General features: G+C 47.0%; 1 long non-coding RNA gene across 1 annotated transcript; it reads left to right on the top strand.

Annotated features, from left to right (window-relative positions):
* The first annotated feature begins 829 nt into the window (after positions 1-829).
* On the top strand, positions 830-13,168 carry LOC117882084. The gene is made up of 3 exons (XR_004646934.1): positions 830-1,708; positions 5,249-5,308; positions 13,091-13,168. It is a non-coding gene; the product is annotated as an uncharacterized LOC117882084 (long non-coding RNA).
* Positions 13,169-20,580: the final 7,412 nt, after the last annotated feature.

The following is a 20,580-nucleotide window of genomic DNA, read 5'->3' as shown; positions in this document are numbered from 1 at the left end:
TTGTGGGAAGTTGTGGGGGAGGTCAGGCCATAGTTATTTAATGACCATAGATACTGAGATTCAAAAAAGTCAAGGCTTTATAACAGTTAAAAGCCATATGTCAATATCACATGTCAAAATATACAAAGTCAATATCCTGAAGCCAAATTCAAATACATTTTCAAACAGCATTTTTCTTACTTTGTAAATTTTGATAACTATCAATGATAATATTTTGGTTTGCGTGTCTCCGGTGAAATAAAAGTTTACTGATCTCTACTGATGAAAATCTAATCCTTCCATGCCTATTTATAGGATTCCTTGGAGAAAAAGATGTTCTTCCATTGTAAGCTACGGTGAGCAGGTCCAGCAAGGATGAGTCATCAGCTCACTGGTAACACTTTGGCCTCTGGGACACATATTTGGCAGTTCAAGCTCCACACCAGAACTTGGACTGATGCTGTTGCACCTTGGGTCTAGAATAGCTTTTGGGCTAGTGAGAGACATGGGGCGAGTGCTACTGCCTATCAGCAGCTGGTGTGTTAACCAGCATGTTATCTAACCCCGCTCAGAGCAGGGATAGGCAGCACGGTGGTTATGGCACTGATGGTCACCTGTAAGTGCCTTGTGTGCACTAGCAAGCATGGGAAAATTGAGGCAAAAAAGGCCATCATATATGACAGCCACATTTACCTATACAGTCACTGAGCTTCTAGCATCTAACTCAGAACAGACACCTTGAATATGATATGAATAAAACTGGGGATTTATTTCTAAACTAACTCATTCCACAGGGGGCACTAGTAGGTATAAGCTGGGGCTGGAGTTCTGTTCTTGGGTGTATCTTTGCAACCGTAAGGGCTAGAAACTCAACTGGGGTAGGGGGAGAGGAAGCGCAAGCAATCTTATAATTTGTGTAAATGTCTGGCTTATTCCACAACATTTGTGAATGGAGTTTTCAAGCCCTGCTTGCTCAGCGGTACTGGGCTGGTGGGATAGGGAGACAGGCACTGAGTATTACACTGGCAGAAGAGGTTACATCCTTCCCGCCATTGCTTTGAGGGAAGGTCATGGACTACGGCCAAGATGTTCAAAAGTGACTTTGGGAGCCAGACCTGACACCTTAAAGGGGCCTGATTTTAAGGGGGAGAAGTCCATTTAAAGACATTTGGGCACCTAACTCCCATTGATCTCAATGGGAACTGGGCATCTAAATACCTTTGAGGATCTGAGGTCGAGTGCTTAGCACTTTCCCTTTGATGCCTCTCCAGCTGGGTGCCCACCTATGGAAGTATCCCCTATTACTGCTTCGGTAAAGGGACCACTCAGTGCACTAGCTTGATCATGGTAGCTGAAGCCCCTGAATCTATTTCCATTTGTAGTGACAGTTTAACTCCACCGTTACTTCGTAAGGTCCCCTGAGACAGCATATACTGTGCCCCCTCCCTCTGTATCTTTCTTCCCCTCAAGGGAAAGGCCCTCTGCTGTCTTCCTTTTTCTTTTTTTTTTTAATTTTTCCTGGGGGGCAGGTCACCCTCCTGGCTTGAGATGCTCTTTGATGGTCACCGTTGCATTTTCTAGCTCCGTGTCCCACCCTGAGGCATTGAAGCACAATGAACTCCGCCTCAGCAGCCACAAACACTCCTCAGGAGTCCCATTCCCTTGCCGCTGGCTTTGCACTTGGTTGCGTGAGTCAGGTGCTGGGCTCTGCACTCGAAGAGCAAGTCTGGTAAGTTTTTCACTGCTGCTTCCATTTCTGTTGCTAATTCTACTGCTTTGAGCCACGTTAAGTTCCCCTTTGCCAGCAACTGCCTTTGAATTTTCTCATTATGAATACCAGAAACCAATCTGGCGCATGGCACATCCTCTAGGACATTTCTGAATGCACAATAGTCCTTTCATCTTTTTAACTCTGCTACACACAGGGCTACGCTTTCCCTTTGCCCCTCTCGTTCTGCTGTGCAATGTTTGGCGTTTGGCATGCAGTGCTCTGTTAAGGCTTTTTCAGGCCTTCTAAACCTGTACCTTCTGATTTCCTTGGCTGTAACAAACTCCTTGAGAGGGAGTAGGTTTCATTGCCACAGATGCTCAGGAAAATTGCTTCCATTTGTCCTGCTCTATAATCTCATTTGCAAGAAAACAGTGGCCCACTCTTTCCATATACTGCTGCCAAGCCTCATTTCTGCATTAAGCTCCTCAGTTGCCCATTCTTATGTTTATCCTCATCACCAGTTGTGTAAAGGGAGTGCTGGGTGCACAAGAAACACACAATACTTACAGTTCTGCAGGCTGGGAACATGCTGCTGCTACAGCTGTAGGCAAACAGGAAGTGGGAGAAGGGCACACTAACTAAACAGGAAGTTAGGGAGAGGTGGAGAGTGGGTCCAACCCATAATACTTTGAGCAACCCAGTTAACCCCTTGATGACTGCTTAACTACGACTGGTCAATATTGGAAAGCTTGGCCCACAGCTTGAAATTGGGATAAGGGAAAGAGGGGGAAACAATTTTCATTTCTGGCCCTTATATCTCACTGGATTAAAAAAGAAAAGGGGTGGGGGCATTATGGATGGGAAAAAGCCAGATGAAGACTGTCGCTGCTGTAAAAGCTCTTATTCTATTATTCCAAATGCTGGGTTTGGTTTAATGTGTGGATCTATTGAATTCACGGATTACTGCTGAAATAAAGCAGCCGCTGCACCTGCCCCATTAGAGATGTTCATTGCTTTGCCATTTGTTCAGAACTGTAGAGTGAAAGATAAAGACCGCTTGCCAAACAAACCAGGGCTTTGCTGAGGCTACCAAGCCCAGCTATCGCTGGGCAAACACGAAAAATCCACCATCACATATGCCAGGGTCATCACAGCCTTTCCTGACAGCAAGTAGCCAACATTGGCTGCTATCTAGGAGAAAATAGTATAGTGTTTCTAAAGCCATCCTGTTCCGGTAGCTGACCACTACAGTGGCGTCACCCATCTAGGCAATGCCAGCAAAGTGTATGGAGTAGGGCATGCAGGAGACAGGGAGCTGCAAGGTTTTCTTTCCCTCGTCCTCCTCGGCTTGTTGTTCTAAACCCGGTTGGCCCAATACCTGTGGAAACAAAACTTGGGGGGAGGAATTATGCACTGTCTCCCTTTGCTCCAGAGAGGATGGCAAGGCTGGGTCATTCGCTCTGGTCAGTCCCAGGCCCCACATTCAGCTTATTGCTTTCTGTTGTCTCACTATCTGGGGACTAGTCCAGGGCTGGCAGTGTAACAGCCTTTGCAGAACTCTAATACAGTGTGGCCCAGAGGGTAAGGTGCTGGCTTAGGAGACCAAGGTTCTAGCCTGGGCTGTGACCTGCTGTGTGATCCTAGACATGTCACTTAACTTCTCTGTACTTTTATCTCTCCATGAGTCTTGTCTATTTAGACCACAGGCTCTCCAGAATGGGCACTGTTTCTAACCATGTGTCTACACTGCCTGGCTAGGTCCACACTACCCGCCTGATTCCATGGGTAGAGATCGATCTTCTGGGATCGATTTATCACGTCTCATCTGGACGTGATAAATTGATCCCAGAAGCGCTCCCCTGTCGACTGCGGAACTCCTGCTCGCCGAGAGGAGGAAGCGCTGTCGACGGGGGAGCTTGCCTGCACCGCGTGGACCCGCAGTAAGTAAACTTAGTTCGATCTAGGAAACATCGACTTCAGCTACGCTATTCTCGTAGCTGAAGTTGCGTTTCCTAGATCGATCCCCCGCCCCAGTGTGGACCAAGCCCCTAGCACAATGGGGCCCTGATGTCCCCTGGGGCCTATAGGTGCAAGTGTAGTATTAATACAAATAATAAAGCCAGAATGGCTGGAGAGGTTCAGACCATGAGAGCACATTTTAGTTGCTCCTGGGCATGGTTTTCACCTCAGGTTATACTTAGGGCCCTTTGCTGAAGCAGAGTGGGAGGTGGGGACATCCGAAGGATTGACTGGAATTGGGAGAGGTCTCTTCATGAAGGCAGAGGGAGCCAGAAAGTTGGCTTCTCTTTCTCTTGATCAGAAGTCATCCAGAAATTTGGGGTCTCCTTCAGAGGCCAGAAACTCACAAACCCCTTTGCTAGAGTACCAGACATGGATTGGCAGATTACCAGGGCCACCGAGGTGTGGGGGCAAGTGGGGCAATTTGCTCCAGGCCCCGGGCCCCACAGGGGCCCCCACGAGAATATAGTATTCTATAGTATTGCAACTTTTTTTATGGAAGGGGCCCCCAAAATTGCTTTGCCCCAGGCCCCCTGAATCCTCTGGGCGGCCCTGCAGATTGCCAGCTTTGGAGGGCGGGGGATTTGAAAAGCTTTAGTCCTTGATTAGAAAGATGAGCTGTGCAATGGTGCCATTAGCAAGCACAAGGAATCATATGCGATGTGAATGATGGGGAGTGAAAGCTGGGGAGGAGGAAGAGAGACACAGAGAGTCCCCTTTAACATCCACCCCTGGTTATTTTATTGACTGATTTAAAAAGGCTTTGGACTTGCAAATCCCTTCCCAGTGCTTAGCAATCTAGTGCAGTGAGAGTACAGGCAGCATTACACGCGGGAGGGAAGGGGGGATGCTGTGTGCTAAACCATAGTGAAAGCAAAAGTTTTAAATGTCTTGACTAGCTGTTGTCCCCTTCTTCCCCATGTTTCTTCTTTACCTTTCATGTGTATTTCGGATTTTACTATAATCTGCCGTGTACTGTAATCATCCACTATTCTAGAGTTGCTGAGTTCTGCTCGAGAGCTGGCTGCATTTCAGTGCTGGATGAAGTGCTCCGTATCTATCCCTCACAACGCAGAGCAGCTTTGTTTATTTCTTTTATAAAGCACTTTAAAATTCTTGGAAGGTGACCATGCAAGTACAAAGTATTCCCTTGCAGGACAGCCTGATATTCATTCCTTAGAAACTCAAGGGTTGTTTACCCAATCATTCATACATTAATATCTAAAACACTGATGTTTTGTTAAAATGAATGAGTTTAATTTTAAACAAAGTACTAGGTCTCTAGGTTTATTTACTTTTTAAGAATAGTTTTTAAAGGCTGACTTCCAATTCTTTTGCATCTTTCTTTTAATCTTGCCCTCAGTGGGTGAATAGCAAGCAAAATGATATGGAATATTTCAAGTGCATTGATTTCTGGTTTTTGAAATGCATCTCTCCAAACCTCAAGGCTGGTGTAATGATCCATTTAAAATCAACATATGAAAGTCATTATCAGCCCAACAGCCATGTTAACCAATCTTGCCAATCTCTCTATTTCAGGAAAATAGCTGGGTCCAGGCAGTCAGCACACTTGGACCCTGATCCAGCAAGGAGCTAAAGGTATGCAAGGCGCTCGTTACAGGACTGGAGCATGTTGTATTAATTTAAATGGAATATATGGGCCAAAGGTGTTAGCATAACCCAGTTTCTGTCCAACATTAAACAGTGTTAGATAACATTCAGATATGGTGTACAGAGACCTCACCACCATGGCACACACACCATTAAACACCTTTAACCTTTTACTAAAGATAAATAAAAGAAGGAAAAACACTGAAGGCATTTGAAATGTAAACTGCTAAGGCAGACTTTCATTTTAATAACATCCCTTGTTCCTTTTCCCTGGAGCTGGAGAGAGTTTTTAGAAGGAAAAGCCCCCTTGTTTGACAGTCTCAAGCATGGTGATAACTGTCCTTTTGGGGAAAAGAGAAGAAGATAGTTGAGATGAGCTGCAGCCAGTGGCGCTGGAACAGTTTTTATAGTGGGGGTGCTGAGAGTCAGCGAACAAAACTGTATATGATGGAAACCACTTCAAGCCAGGGGGTGCTGCTGCACCCTCAGGACCCCAAGTTCCCACACCTCCGGCTGGAGCTGTTGTTGGTTCACTGATTTCTGGTTCCACACTCCTCTTGTTTACCAGGAATGATTTTAACACGGTCCTTGACTTCTCTAAGCAGACCTTTTTGTTTGGACTAATTTAGTCTTCCGTGCCTTTTCCTATCAACATTTGTCATTATAAGTTATTGTTACATCTTATAAACTTTTACTAACTTCTTACAGTTAAACTCACAACTAGGGTAAGTATGTAGGCCCACTTATCACAACGTAATTCCTCTCTTTTATGAACTAGTTCCACCTAGGATCAGACATTTGTTCTTAAAATCACAATTACAAAGAAACACCTTATTTTAGTTTAAGCATTTAGAAAAAGGCAAAGAAAAAGAGTCCTTGGTTATATTTTAATGTTTAGCAAATTTCTTATCCCAAGCTTGGGATTTGCAAATCTTACTTGATCAAATATTGCAAAGATTACAGGTAAGCTTTGTTAACATTTGAAAGGTTTAAGAACTTATAACTCATTTCATTTGTAGCAAAAACAAAACTTAGAACTGTTGCTGTTCGATGTTTGTAAGACGTTTAAGAACAAACCAGCTCTTCTCACTTCTTTGGCTGTATGCCCAGGGTGGGTAACAATGGAAAGAGCTCCTTCCCCGCACCCCTTTTGCTGCTTACACAGTACAGGCTGTACATTTACATAACCCAGGAAGATTTTATGCACTGGAGGTTAAGCTTGCTCACTTGGAGAAAAACTTTAGCCCTGAGGGCATTTTTAACCACGTGTGTTGCCTCTTTTAAAAAGAAGCAACAAAACAATGTTCTCTTGGAACCACTTTTGCATCCATGAGCAATGTTGGTAAAAATTCACAGGCCTTTTTAATCTATGATAGATCTTGCGCATACGTTTTACCACCACCATTTGTGAGGACAACATGGCCATCTTGGCAACTTGCACTGTGCTGCTGTCTCATGTGCAGAGAACGGTAACAGAAATCATTGACATAAAAAACAAAAGTGGGGGTGGGTGGGAGGGAACCCTTTGCTAAAGCACAAAAGCATCAAGGAAATAACATTGCAAAACCAAAACACTCACAACAAGTCTGGTGCTGCAAGAACCCTTGGTTCCGGTGGTTTGAGATTTAATTCACAGTTAATGCAATAGTAGCCTGGAATAAAGCTGGCATTTTATTAAGAAGAGAATTACCCAGGATGTTATCTCAGGAAGTCTGCTTTAGCCACTGAACCTTCAACAATTTTAAACAACTCATTATTACTTTTACTTTTTCTTAAAAATTGCCAATCACAGAAACTACAAACCTCAAAACACAAGGGAAAAAAAAATGAACCAAAGCATTTTACAAGATTTTTTTTAAAAATCACTATAAAACAATCGTTAACCCTCTCTTTTTTTCAAGCAAAAATGGTAACAGTTTGTTTTGCATGTTCATCTCAAACAAACTCAACACATTTAAGAATTTTAAAACAAACTTTTGTTTTAAACTAACTTTGGAAACAATTGCTTGTTTGCCAAGGTGCCAGTGTCTGAGTATGTATTTAACACTTTGGGCCCCACATTGGGAACACAAACATTTTATATTAATTTACGTGGAGTACTTGGGCCAAAGGTGTTAACATAGAACAGTCACTGTCCAACATTAAACAGCGTTAAATAACTTTGGGGTTTGGTCTATAGAGACCTCATATTGCTTAGCACGGTCCGTGGCAAACACACTTTTACAAAGTATTTTAACCTCTTATTAAAGGTAAAGAAAAGACGGGAAAACAGTTAAAGCATTTAACAGGTAAAGTATTAAGTGAGGCTTTCATTTTAACAACAACAACCCTTGTTCCCTTTCCCTTGAGCTGGAGAGAGTTTTTAGAAGGCAAAGCCCCCGTGTCTCACAGTCTCTTAGATGATAACAAAGACGGCAATAACTATCCTATGGGGAAAAGAAAAGTTAGCTAAGAAAAGCTGGAGCTGTTATTGCTGCTGCTGCGGTTAAAGTCCAGTCCCGTTTCATCCGAGGTGGTGTTTGGGATTCAGCTGGAGCTGGTAGAGGTGGTGTCATCTGGGTGCCTCTCTCTGACCTGGGCTGCTCAGGACATCTCTCACGATTAGGATGAAGAAGGTCTGTGGTCCTATGAGACAGTTGGGGTGGCAGCCATGATGGTGAAGCTCACTCCAGTTGTTAATTTTTCTCCCCCAAGTCTTCATTTAAGGACCCCAAAAGGGGAGTGGTGGGCAGAATAGCCCATCCCCTCATTATTTTGTCCACCAATTAGGCCTAGTTTCCGACACACCAATTTTGGTTCACTGATTTCTAGTTCCACATTTAACACAGTCCTTGAGTTCTATCAGGAGGCCTTTTTGTTTGGACTAACTCAGTCTCTGTCTCCCTCTCATACCTTTTCCCATTAACATTTGTTGCTAAAAGTTATTATTACATCTTATAAACTTTCACTCACTGCTTACAGTTAAACTCATAATGAAGGTAAAGCTGTAGGCTCAATTATCACAACAGACCCTGAGTGCTGTTGGACCACTGCAGGGGTGTAAATTTCAGAGTTAAGGACCTTTGACTGAAAACACCTCCAATGCCATCCAGTTTAACCTCACAATCCAATGGCATTGCACAAGGAAAGGATTTATGAAACTGGCTTCATTGAAGCCAAGGGGAGAGTTTTTACTGAGGGAACTATACAGCTTACATGGCAGGAAGTTGATGTGGTGTCTGTTATTCTGGTAGGGTTTGTGTTGATACCTGCTTCCCCATATTTATCCCCTTTGTGAGTCCGTTTGAAAGTCATTGAAACTGTGGATCAGGACAACCAAGCGTTTTTCAGCATGTTCTACATTGGCTGTGATGATATCACTTAAGATCATCATAAACTTGCAGTCCAGTAAACTAATTGGTGGCAATATTCACTAATACCAGGCAACAGGCCCAGTTCAAAGGGAGAGACTCCAGATTTACACCAGTGTGAACAAGAGTAGGGTTTGACCCAATATATTTGCTGGTTAAGAACCGTATTAGCTTAGTTCTTTTCTGGGGTATGTCTACACTGCAATCAGGGTGTGTGATGGAAGCACATACAGATGTACTAGATCTAGCTTTAATCCAGCTAGCTTGGGTCCTGGATTAGGGAGGTGGCAGTAACACAGGTTTCAGCATGAACTGCATACGCCTACGTGGGACCGTGGGTAGTTATTTGGGCAACTAGCCCACACTGAAGTCTGTGCGGCCACAGCTTCACTGCTCTATAGCTAGATTGAGGCTATCTCAGGTACATTTACACATTCTGCTATCACACCTCTGAACATTCCACAATCTCCCCTTTCCCAACACACCCAGCACCTTTGCACTTACATTCTCTTTTCACCTGCATTGCCTTTTTTAAACATCATTCTGGCAATGATGCTTTTCTTCTTCCGTCCCTTCCCTCTTCTTCTCTGGTACCTCCCCTCTCTGCCAGGGGAGATTCCTGCTGCTGGGCTAGAACTTCTTTGGTATCTATCTGGGCTATATGGTGTGCTCCACTCATCCCAGGATCTTTACATTATCTTACCTGATACAGCACATTTGGGGGTGTGGTCACAATTCACTTTAGATCTTCTCTTCTGTCCCAGATGCTGGTCCTGTGGATGGAGTCTGCCACCCATCTCCCTTGGAGAGAAACTAATTTCTCTGTCCATATCCTTTGTTATTAGTTTCTTCCATTGGTCAATGGATTCGCTCAGCTAGCGTTTCTCCTTTATTTTTCCAGGTTTGCACATCCACAGCCTGGTCTTCTCTCATGGCCTTGCACTTCTTTTCTCTTCCTAACTGGCTCTGCTTCAGAAACCTTTCCCACTCTGGGCCAGATTCTCACCTGGAGTCAATTGGCACGCCTCCATTGAGTTCTTTGGGAGGGTCTGGCCCCCTGTGTTTTACTACATACGCACAGACACCACACTGCTGTACCAGAAGCACTGACAAGCCCTTATCACTTGCACTAAAGGAGTAAGTGTTAGCTGTCAGAAAGCAGCATACCCTTAGCCTCGCTATATCCAATGGCTAGAGAGAGACATGATCACACGCACCCATCCAGTGCATTACACTGGCACAATGATGGAATGTACATATGCAATCAGGCATCTCATCCTGACATCAGCATGACCAGCACTGTCCAATATGGCTCTCATAAACACCCAGAGAGTTTTTCTCTCTCTTGACTCCCTTTTTGGGGTGAGTGAAAGATGTGGGACCAACAGCCTTGGGGTGTTCATTCACAGCACTGACAGTGTGGACATCGACTGTGCAAGCTTCTCCCACACTGCCCCATCAGTGTACTTCAACCCTGCGCTGGAGGCACCTTGTTTAGAGGCTGAAGGGGAGTTCAACTTCCATACAGGCCTGGCCCTCTCTGCTGAAACTGTCAACCCAGCAGAGGCAGTACTAGCCCATTAGGAGCCCTAAGCAGGAATATTCCCCCCCCCCCCCCCCCCCCCCCCCGCAACACATAATGAAAAGCGAATAGGGGGCCCCCCTTGAGCTGCTCGGGGCCCTAAGCAATTGCTTAGTCTGCTTATGCCTAGTGCTGGCTCTGCAACCCGGGTGCCAGTTAGCTGGTGGCTTCCATGAAACCCCCAATTCATTTCATGGAGGCCACCAAACCACCAGGAGCTGGTAGTTTCAGCCACTGCTAACCTGGGCTTACTTTGGTTGTTCGCTCTCCAGCTGTTCTGGTGGAGTTTGATATGGGGCTGGGGGTTAAGCTGTAGCATGGAGAGTTAGTGTATGAAATGAAGCACAGAGGTTGCTTAGGATAAGGGCTGTTGGAGGAGAGGCGTGCGAGTGTGTGTAAGACGGCTGTTTATACCTGCTCAATGCCTTGTTGCAAGGATAAGCACACAGTACAAAGCACCTTTCAAGAGGATGATAACAGAAGGAGGGGGAGAGCCTAACTTAGTGCAGGGTTCTTGTATCTTATCTTTGCTGTTATCATTGGCAAACCTGCAAACCCTGGCCTGCTGAGAAGTCCCAGGCAGGTTATTACCTGAACGGTGTTTGCACAATGGCTGTGCCACACCCACATCACATCTTCAGCTGGGTCAATCAGCCCAGCTCCATTGAAGTCCATGGAGCTACAGTGATTTATGCCGGTTGAGAATCTGGTGCAAAAATGTTTAAGGATCCTTACAGTGATGAGCTCTTACAGCCACCAGCAACTCCACTGACTTCAGGGGGACATGTCACGTGGGGAAGTGCTCACTAACGTGTGCAAGGGTTAAACAACCGGGCAGGAAACATTTACACACTCGTATTCTTCTGTGGGGGAGGCGGGAGGGGAGTCCATGGCCTGCCTGCCTGAGCACAACCCACAGCCCCTGTCTCGCTGGGAAGGGAATGTTCTCTATAGATACCAGTCAGGTATTCAGCAGCCTGGAAACGTGCACAACAGTCCCTGATATGGTAACATCCAGGGCGTCCTGTGTCCCAGTCTCCACGTGTGCAGGACAGGAGGGTGGGCAAGAGAGCGGTGTGAAAAGCTGCCACATGCTTCAGCTATTGCCTTAGCTGCGAAGTGGATGAAGAAATGCTGAGAGCTGCGGTAATTTGCAGTCAGGATGCTTTGCTTAGGGGGGTTCCCCCGATACACTAATTACCTGGGCAGTAACAAAAATCAAGGCATGTACTCAGTTTGCACCTCAGAGTGCCTCCACGGCCTCCCCCAGCTCTAACACCAGCTTGCCGGCCCATTTTAAGAGCGTGGGTCCCCCTCCTCCTCACTAATGTAGCCATTTGTATAGTGCTGCACACTGGAGAAGGTGTGGTGTTCCTTCCTGCCCTCCCCCCACCCTGCCAGTGATCAGTGTATGTTTGAATCAGGAGCCTGAATTGCCTTTACTATCTTAGCCCACATAACTACTCTGTTATTACAGGTCAGAACCAGCCACCCAGGCCTTACTACAATGCAGCCTCAGTGCTGGTCCTGGATGACCTGCTCCCAACGGTGCTTTCCATCAGGGTGGCTGCACATGCTGTGTGAGGAAGGATTTCCTTTTATTTGATCTAAATTTACCAGCCATTCATTTCACAAAGTGCCTCCTTATTCTCTTATTACAGGACCTGGGCCAGAGAGAGGGGCGGGGCAGTTTTCAAAAATAGCCTTCCCATAAAGGTGCAACCCTGAAAACCCGAGTGGGGGGTGGAGGTTGGCAAGAGCTCAGGGGAGGCCAGTTAATTCAGTCACACAAACAAGCTCCAGAGGGGACCTTCTATTACTCAGCTTGTCCCTCTTCAGTACTTTGCTACCTCTAATGCAGTCAGTTGGAGAGTTCCATGATGTGTGAGCAGACAGCGCTCCCTGCTGCTCCCTCTAGAGAGTAAGATCTGGAAAGAAACACACTATTACAGTACGAGGCAGGGCTGGCTGCCTTGCAGTCCATCAAAACTTGGCCAGAAATGCAGATCTAGCCCACGATTCCCAGCCAATTCTTTGTGACGTGACCAGGAATGCATCTTTCTCTTGGTTAATAACAAATGGCTGCTAATTGCAGTTCTTATAGTAACCGCTGTTTGCGAAGGGGTGGTGGGTAGTAACATGACTGCCTCAATGGCCCCTGAGGCCCCCTCACCAGGCCTGTGAGGTTATTGTTAACTTAGGACAATTGGAGTCTGCTATAGTCTCTTCTCCCTCCTCTGTCACTGTGCTGTTAACCATCACCCTGCACCAAACACTGTACTTATTAACACTATCTTTAGGCCAAGTCCCTGTGAGAGGGAGCAGCAGCACAGTGGGGCAGACAGTAGTCGGAAGCAAGAGGGGACAAGTAAGTGCTGGACGGGGGAAAAGCCTGAACAAGGGGGCACTTTACAACTTCACCCCAAAAATATCCCTTCACCCTACAGCCTTTCCCCCTGCCCATTCTCAGCAAAGGTGTCACCCTTGCAAGAACAGGAACAAGAAGCAGGAGAGAGCAACACAGGGATGCTCCGCAAAGTGGTGTGTGTTTGACTTGGAGAGCATCAGAGCTCTAGACACGAAAGTGATAGTTAAGAAAATGAGCCCAGAGAAAAGGGGATTGGGTGTGGAATGGAGACACTGCCCTGGTCATGATGATTAGATGGTTATTACACACGTCAAAATTGCACAAATCCTTACCACAAATACTGAGAAGGGAGCTAAAGAACCACAGGACAGAAGCATTTCGCAGACACATTCAATTCTAGAAAGTCCCAGTTCTAGTCACTGGGCCAAATCTTCAATTCTGTACTCACGCACTATTCCCTTTGACTTCAGAAGGTGTCCGCTTAAGTGAGGACAGAATGAAAACTAAGGAAGAGTTTCAGGACTGATGGAAAGAAGGAAAGATGGCAAGAAAATAATAGAACCAAGGGGAACTATGACCTGTGCTGCCAAACCCAAGGCTATCACAGAAGAAGAAAGGCCTGAGAGAATAATTAGCAAAATCCTAACAGTAATGTGACTTCCAGTAGAAGGACGGTCTTGTGGCTTAGGCACTGGACTGCGGCTCAGCAGACCTGGATTCATTTCCTGGCTCTGCCGCAGATTTCCTCTGTAACCCTGGGCAAGTCATTAATCTCTCTGCACCTCAGCCTCTTCATCTGTATAATGAGGATCACAATATTTCTTTCTTCCCATGTCTGTTTAGAATGTAAGCTCTTCGAGGCAGGCGCTCACTCTTACTATGTAGTCGGCCCAGATCTTGGTGTTACTGTAATACAAATAACAAGGAAAAACAGTGACAATTATATGGGTATAATGAGCTCTGACACTGAACAAGAAAGCAGAGACCAGCCGTTAAGGGCTCAGTCCTGCAGGCCTGCCATGTGCAGAACTCCTCCATTGACTTCACTGGGAATTCTGCACCCAAAGGACATGCAGGATTGGACTCGTAAGAAAGCAGAATTTCAGGAGCATGTAATGTTTTGTGAGATCTTCAAGGATCACCCCCGCCCTGCCTGTATCTTTAGCCCTCAGCTGTGGAGCCATACTAGCATGGAATGCAACAAACTTTCTGGTGCCATCAAGATGAGAGAAAATACATCTTTTGTCCTGCCAACTATCTACAACTTGTTTCAGCTTGAAGTAGCTAAAAGTAGATTTTACTGAACTGGTGACAGACAGCAAAATCCATTCCCAATTCAATAAAATCCACCTTAACAGATAAGCATTACTGGGCTATCAACTTCAATGGAGTTACACCACATTACATCAGCTGGGGGTCTCTTTGTAGGGCTACATATCATGGGCCACATCCGAAAGATATTCGTCTGATCCTGAAATGAAAGTGATTCCTTCAGTCCGACTGTAATGATTACACATTCCTTATCTGGAATAGATATAATGGCCACCATAAGTAAGCAATACTTTAGCTTTTTTTTCTCTTTGCTATTCAACCTGCCAGGAATTTGAGGTGGATGGTTTACAAGACTGTGCCAAGAAGGATCAAGCTGAATCTCAAGGATGATTCAAAGACAGGAGATTTTTTGATAGAGTATTTTCTTCCTCCACTCCTCCCAACTCTCTCCTGCTAGGGCTTGTGGATATGGTTTTTGCCTCTCTCTGTCTCCAGCATTAACTTTTCTTAAAGCCTTCAAAGGGTTTTCACACTATTACTCTGCTTTTGATTTTATTGCATTGTGTCAGATAATTACCTGCCATCTGCTTCTCTAGCTCTTCAGGGCAGGGACTGCCTTTTGTTCTGGGTTTGTACAGCACCTAGGACAGTGGGGTCCTGGTCCATGCCAGGGGATTCCTAGGCACAACAGCAGTGCAAATAAAAACAACAGGGATTTGAAATCCACCTTCCTTCCTCCAGCCACACCCAACCCTCAGCACCTCCCTAGGGGGAAATTCTTAAGACTACTGCTCCCCTGGGAACCAGCAGTGGCAGCTGGAGCAACTGGGAGAAGTGAGGGCAGGGAGGGAGCAGGCCAGCTACCAACCCTACTTCCAAGACCAAGACAATGCGACACTAGGCTCATAGCAGCCTCCCCTGCTCACCCAGAGGCCCATGGGCAGGAGCTCCCACAGCACCTCTCCAGGGCACAGTCACTTAATTCCCACGTCCCCAGGGAAGGCAGAATGGGCCTCTCCTTTCTCAGACAACACAGCACCAGACCTGTAGGGGGTTAGAAGTAACCAAACTGCATCAGAGGCCACCCTATTTTAATCTTACATTGATTTAGCACCTTTCCCCATGAAGGATGCAAATCTCTGCAAACATAGCAATCACGTCACTCAGCACTGAAATGCAGCCTCCTCTGGGATAGAACAAGGCAGCTGTTTAACACCACACGGTAACACTACATACAGCAGTGGGCAAATAATAAAAGGAAAATGCAGCATCCAGTTGACCTGCAGGGGGAATTGCCTAGCTGTAGAACGTAATTAGCCGACTCACAGTCCGGCCGAGCACTGGGATCAATGCCTCTGATGAAAAGTACCGTGGGCTCTTCAATGGCTCCAATGCTCAAAGCAGCAGCATACAAAAGCTGGCATCTTCAACAGCACAGCGCCTCCTAGCCCCATGCCAGAGACTTGCTCCAGCACTGACCATGGGAACGCAAACATGTCGAGCAAATTCCAGAGGTATTTTCTCCTCATTGCTTACATCAGACTTCTCCCCCTTGCCCTTTCCCCAGCTGCCACCTCCAGGCCTGCTGCTGCTGCAAGCACATGGGCCGTCTCTCTCTATTGCCCCCAATGAGGAGATACACTGCAGAGATCAGACCTACCGTGTCCTCTGTTCCCCAGGGACCTTGTGCTATCTCATGATTACTGCACACTGCTGGTGGCAGGAGTGCTGCATCAGGACTGGTTGTAAGAAAAGCCCATACAAGTGAAAGCGATGAACCCCACCTGTTGTCAGAGCTTCCTGTCTGCTGACCTCAGCTGTCCCCTGTGTTTTGCTGGTGAGCTAGGACCCCCCATTAATCAATGCACTATGCCGCTTTCTGCCAGCTAGGCCAGTGCCTGTTATAACTAGAAAGGGAAGGGTAACAACCCTCCTGTGTACAATACTATAAAATCCCTCCTGGCCAGAGGCACCAAAATCCTTTTACCTGTAAAGGGTTAAGAAGCTCAGGTAACCTGGTTGACACCTGACCCAAATAAGGGGACAAGATACTTTCAAATCTTGGGGGGGGGAGGCTTTTGTTTGTGCTCTTTGTTTTGGGTATGTTCGCTCTTAGGACTAAGAGGGACCGGACATCAATCCATGTTCTCCAAATCTTTCTTCACAAGTCTCTCATATTTCAAATTTGTAAGTAACAGCCAGGCAAGGTGTATTAGTTTTATCTTTGTTTTCTCAACTTGTAAATGTTCCTTTTGCTAGAGGGTTTACCTCTGTTTACTGTAATTTTGAACCTAAGACTAGAGGGAGTTCCTCTGGGCTCTTTGAATCTGATTACCCTGTAAAGCTATTTTCTAACCTAATTTTACAGAGATGATTTTTACCTTTTCTTTTAGTAAAATTCTTCTTTTAAGAACCTAATTGATTTTTCATTGTTTTAAGAACCAAGGGTTTGGATCTGTGCTCACCAGGACTAATTGGTGAGGGGATATCCTCAAGCCTTCCCCGGGAAAGGGGTGTAGGGGCTTGGGGGAGGATTATTCTTAAGTTTACCCAGGAAAGGGGAGTTAGGGACTTGGGAGATATTTGGAGAAAGGCAGAGTTCCAAGTGGCTCTCCCTAAATATTTGGAACACGCTTGGTGGTGCCAGCGTATTGTTAACCTAAGCTGGTAAAAATAAGTGTAGGGGGTCTTTCATGCGGGTCCCCACGTCTGTACCCTAAAGTTGAGAGTGGGGAGGGAACCTTGACAGTGCCAAAGGCTGTAAGGCAGACAGACTCCACCAGGTGCAGAGCACAAAGCTGCACTATCTCTGGGGCAGGTGGTGTTTTGGGTCAAGGCAGGGATAAAGCAGGGGTACCTCGGGTGTAGCCAATGAAGACCTGCACCCTGGCAGTCCTACACTCCTGCAAAGCCCCACAGGAGCCATTGCAGCAGGGGTGCAACTTAGGGCTGCCCTCGAACCTGTCTTACCCTCCAGCAGGCTGAACCAGCCCGATCAGGTGCATCCCTGGTGTCTGGGCAGGGATGAATTTGCCACCTGGAGTGGAGCACATTTAGGGTACATCTACACTACAGGGGGGAGTCGATTTAAGATACGCAAATTCAGCTACGTGAATAGCGTAGCTGAATTCGACGTATCGCAGCTGACTTACCCCGTTGTGAGGACGGCGGCAAAATCGACTTCTGCGGCTTTCTGTCGGCGGCGCTTACTACCACCTCCGCTGGTGGAGTAAGAGCGCCGATTCGGGGATCGATTGTCGCGTCCCGACGGGATGCGATAAATCGATCCCCGAGAGGTCGATTTCTACCCGCCGATTCAGGCGGGTAGTATAGACCTAGCCCTAGTGATTTTACAGAGGGAGACTTACCACTGCTGGGAAGGGGCAACACCAGGGTCTGCTGCCAGGGTCAGATGTGTGTGGGGCAAGGAGTCGGCAGAAATTCTCAGCCACGCCCCCTGCTGTCCAGCCAATCCCAGGAAGCCAACTGAGAACAGGCAGCAGAGCTTGCTGGGGTAGTGTTCTTTCTTCTCTGTTATCCTGAGCTCAGCAGCCCCACCTCATGAAGGACACAATGGAGCTGAGGGGGAGGGGACACAATTTTGGCCTATGTTCTATCAGACAGTGAGTGAACAGGTAGGTGAGGCACAGTTCTTCTGGGCAATGCAGAGAGCCAAGTGGCAGTGAGCACACGTGCAGTCACCAATCCAGAGCTCTGCTTGCCCTACATACATTTTTCAGACTCACCCAAACCACTCTCCTGGGAGAGGAGAGGTGTGACCTAGAGGTCTGAGAACTGGGAGCTAGAAGCCCCAAGCTTGCTTTACATACCCATTCTCTTGGTGGTTTTAGGCAAGTCACTCACCTTCCTTCTGACTCAGTTTCTCCACCTGTAATAATGGGCTGATACACTAGAATCCCTATCCTTCCACCCAGATGTGCACATTAAATAAGGAGATGCATGGCGTGGCTATCAACTGGCACTCTCCTCTGGGTGTCACTGCACAGCTGGGGACACATGGGGAAGAGGGAAAAGAGCCTGCTCTCTCCCCACCCACAAAGGGCCTGGGACAACTGTGTCCCAGTGCTGGGCGGAATGCAGAGGGCAGTCCCTCTCTGCACCCTGGAGGGACACATCACCCCAAAGGGGCATGGCCAGGGTCTGAGTCCTCTGCTGATGCAGGCCATGGAGCTTGGGAGAAGCACAATCACTGGGTACTGCAGGCTGTTCCTGCTCTGGCAGCAACGACACAGCTTAGCCTTTCATGACTTTCACCCCTCCACCTTCTGCAGCAGTGTGTGTGTGGAGATGGCTGTGCTGACACCCTGCCATCACTTACACCGTGCTGGGAAAGGAGTCAGAAAAACCTTAGGTGGCCACATGTTCAGAGCCAATTACATCACTAATAACAAAGGTGGCTAAAAGTCAACGTGTAAAAGGGCCTTAGAAACTCAGGGCCAGCTCCTCAACTGGTGTAAATCAGCCTAGCTCCTCTGATGTCCACAGAGCTGAGCCAATATCCACCAGCTGAGGATCTGTATTCAGAACCGTGTGCTGCCCCTTCAGTGACAGGGCAGGTCCTATCAAATCCCTGCTCAGCTGGGCCAATTGCTGAATGTCTGTCGCGAAGGCCATGCTATCCAGGGGCTGTTCTGCAGATGTCATGGGGAGGTTTAGGGGATCTGGAGGCAGGGGACATCTCTTACCCTTAGCTGGGTATTTCCAAGGGTATGCTTGCAATTACCTGGAGTGGGGGCTTTGCAGTGAATCCCAGAATGATGGGAATAAAGGAGGAAAATTACTACCCCCACCATTGCCAGAGACACTTTGGTTTGTCTGCTTTTTTTGAGTGCATTGATTGCAGGTGAGTGCTTAATCCAGTGTGGAAGACAGACAGACAGAGGCACAGACAGGTCTCCTCACTGCCTGGGATGATTCTCCCTTCAGGACCTCCTTTCTGTGCCACTGCCTGGTATCATTTCTGCTTATTGGAAGGGTGATGATGCCACCTGCTGTTCAGTTCTAGACAGGACAACCCAAAACATCTCAAATTAGTGTGGTGTTCTCCTGCATTTCCATTCAACTTCAAAATGACACAATAGCGAGTAACCTGTTCCTGGCACCCCGGTCTTCCTAGCCTACTTCTGCCCTTTAGAGCACAGTGCAGGAATCCTCTCCCTTTTCAGAGCTTTCTTGGGGTCTCACTGTACCTTCCTGCCTTTGGAAACTCATCTGTCTTCTCAAACACAGGTGACCTTTCCCCCTACCCCCCGTTTCCTTCCATCCCAACAGCATGACTCATAAACCGTCTCTGCAGAACCCTTCATGTGACGCCTGTATGCACGCTGTAGTTAAGGACTCTGTTAGATACCTTTTTATATGAGAATGTGAAAGCAGCACTCCTTTTCCCATTCAAACTGAGGCCCCAATTAAGGAAAGCACTTAAGCAGGTGCTTAAGTTTTCCTGAGTAGGGATGAATTCCTGAATTGGGATTTAAGGGTTTGCTAATAGGAGGAAACATACATTGTGTAATAGGGGGAACAAAGAGGCTGCTGAATAAAATAAAAACAGTAATTTGCCACACCACCTGTGTTTGACCTCAGTGCATTGTTAAAGGATCTACTGGTACCATGGTTAATTCAGATTCAGACTGGCCAGAAGTGAACTAAATCAATAGCCACTGCCAATTACACAACTATATTGGTAATTTGCTAGAAGATCATTCCTCCTTAATACGCAGTCTAAAATGATCTGGTAGGATCACCGAGTAGATGACTTTCCCGACGCTGGTCTGCCAATGGACCCGTGTACAGACTTAAGGTGAAATTCTGGCCTCAGGGAAGTCAATGGCAAAACTTCCACTGATTTCATTGGAACTAGGATTTCACACATTGTGTTTACTGAACTCTCTACTCCTCAGTCCACTAAACACTAGGGAACTTCATCCCCTTACACACTGATCATATCAAATCCTTCCTAGAACATTAGTTTGTTCCTCACATTGCTGCAAGAGCTCACACCAACACATTTGCTTCAGAGATGGGCTATGTTCAAATATCAAGTCATTAACATTTTCACCAGTGACTTCTGTATTAACTCCATAATCCCTGAACTGCAGCACGAACTGAGATGTCAATAGGGTGGGGACAGAATGAGCCAGATTCTAAACAAAGGAAGATCAAAATAGGGGAGTGAAATCCACCCAAAAGTGTAAAAGCAATAGGCCCCCCTTTCCGACACAGGGGAGGTGGGATTGCAGCCTCATCTACACTAGGGATATGTCCATACCGCAATGGGAGGTCTGACTGCAGCCGGTGTGGACATACCTGAGCTAGTGTGGGCGGGGTGAAAGTAACTCTGAAGACTTACCGGTACGGGGCTGGCTCTGGCTCCCGGACGGGGCGGGGCCTCGGGAGTGAGCATCCCCCAGCCAGCCCTTCCACGCTGCCTGGCATGCACCGCTTGGCGCTCCAGCGGCGATTTAAAGGGCCTGCGGCCCCAACTGCTGCCTTTTAAATCACTGGCCCCGGGGCAGCAGCTCCCTTTGGCCCCCCGCCGGCGTCCGGGGGGGGAGGGGCAATGACGTTAAAGCGCTGCTGTGGCAGCGCTTTAAGCAGGGTCCTTTGCCGTGGCAGCACTTTAACATTGCTGCCCCTTTTGCGCCCCCCCCCCCCCCCCCCCCCCCCC

This window comes from Trachemys scripta, chromosome 8 (assembly GCF_013100865.1).
Source record: "Trachemys scripta elegans isolate TJP31775 chromosome 8, CAS_Tse_1.0, whole genome shotgun sequence".
In the NCBI taxonomy this organism is placed as follows: domain Eukaryota; kingdom Metazoa; phylum Chordata; order Testudines; family Emydidae; genus Trachemys; species Trachemys scripta.
Note: the sequence above shows the minus strand (reverse complement) of the source record. Positions and strands in the feature narration are given on the sequence as shown.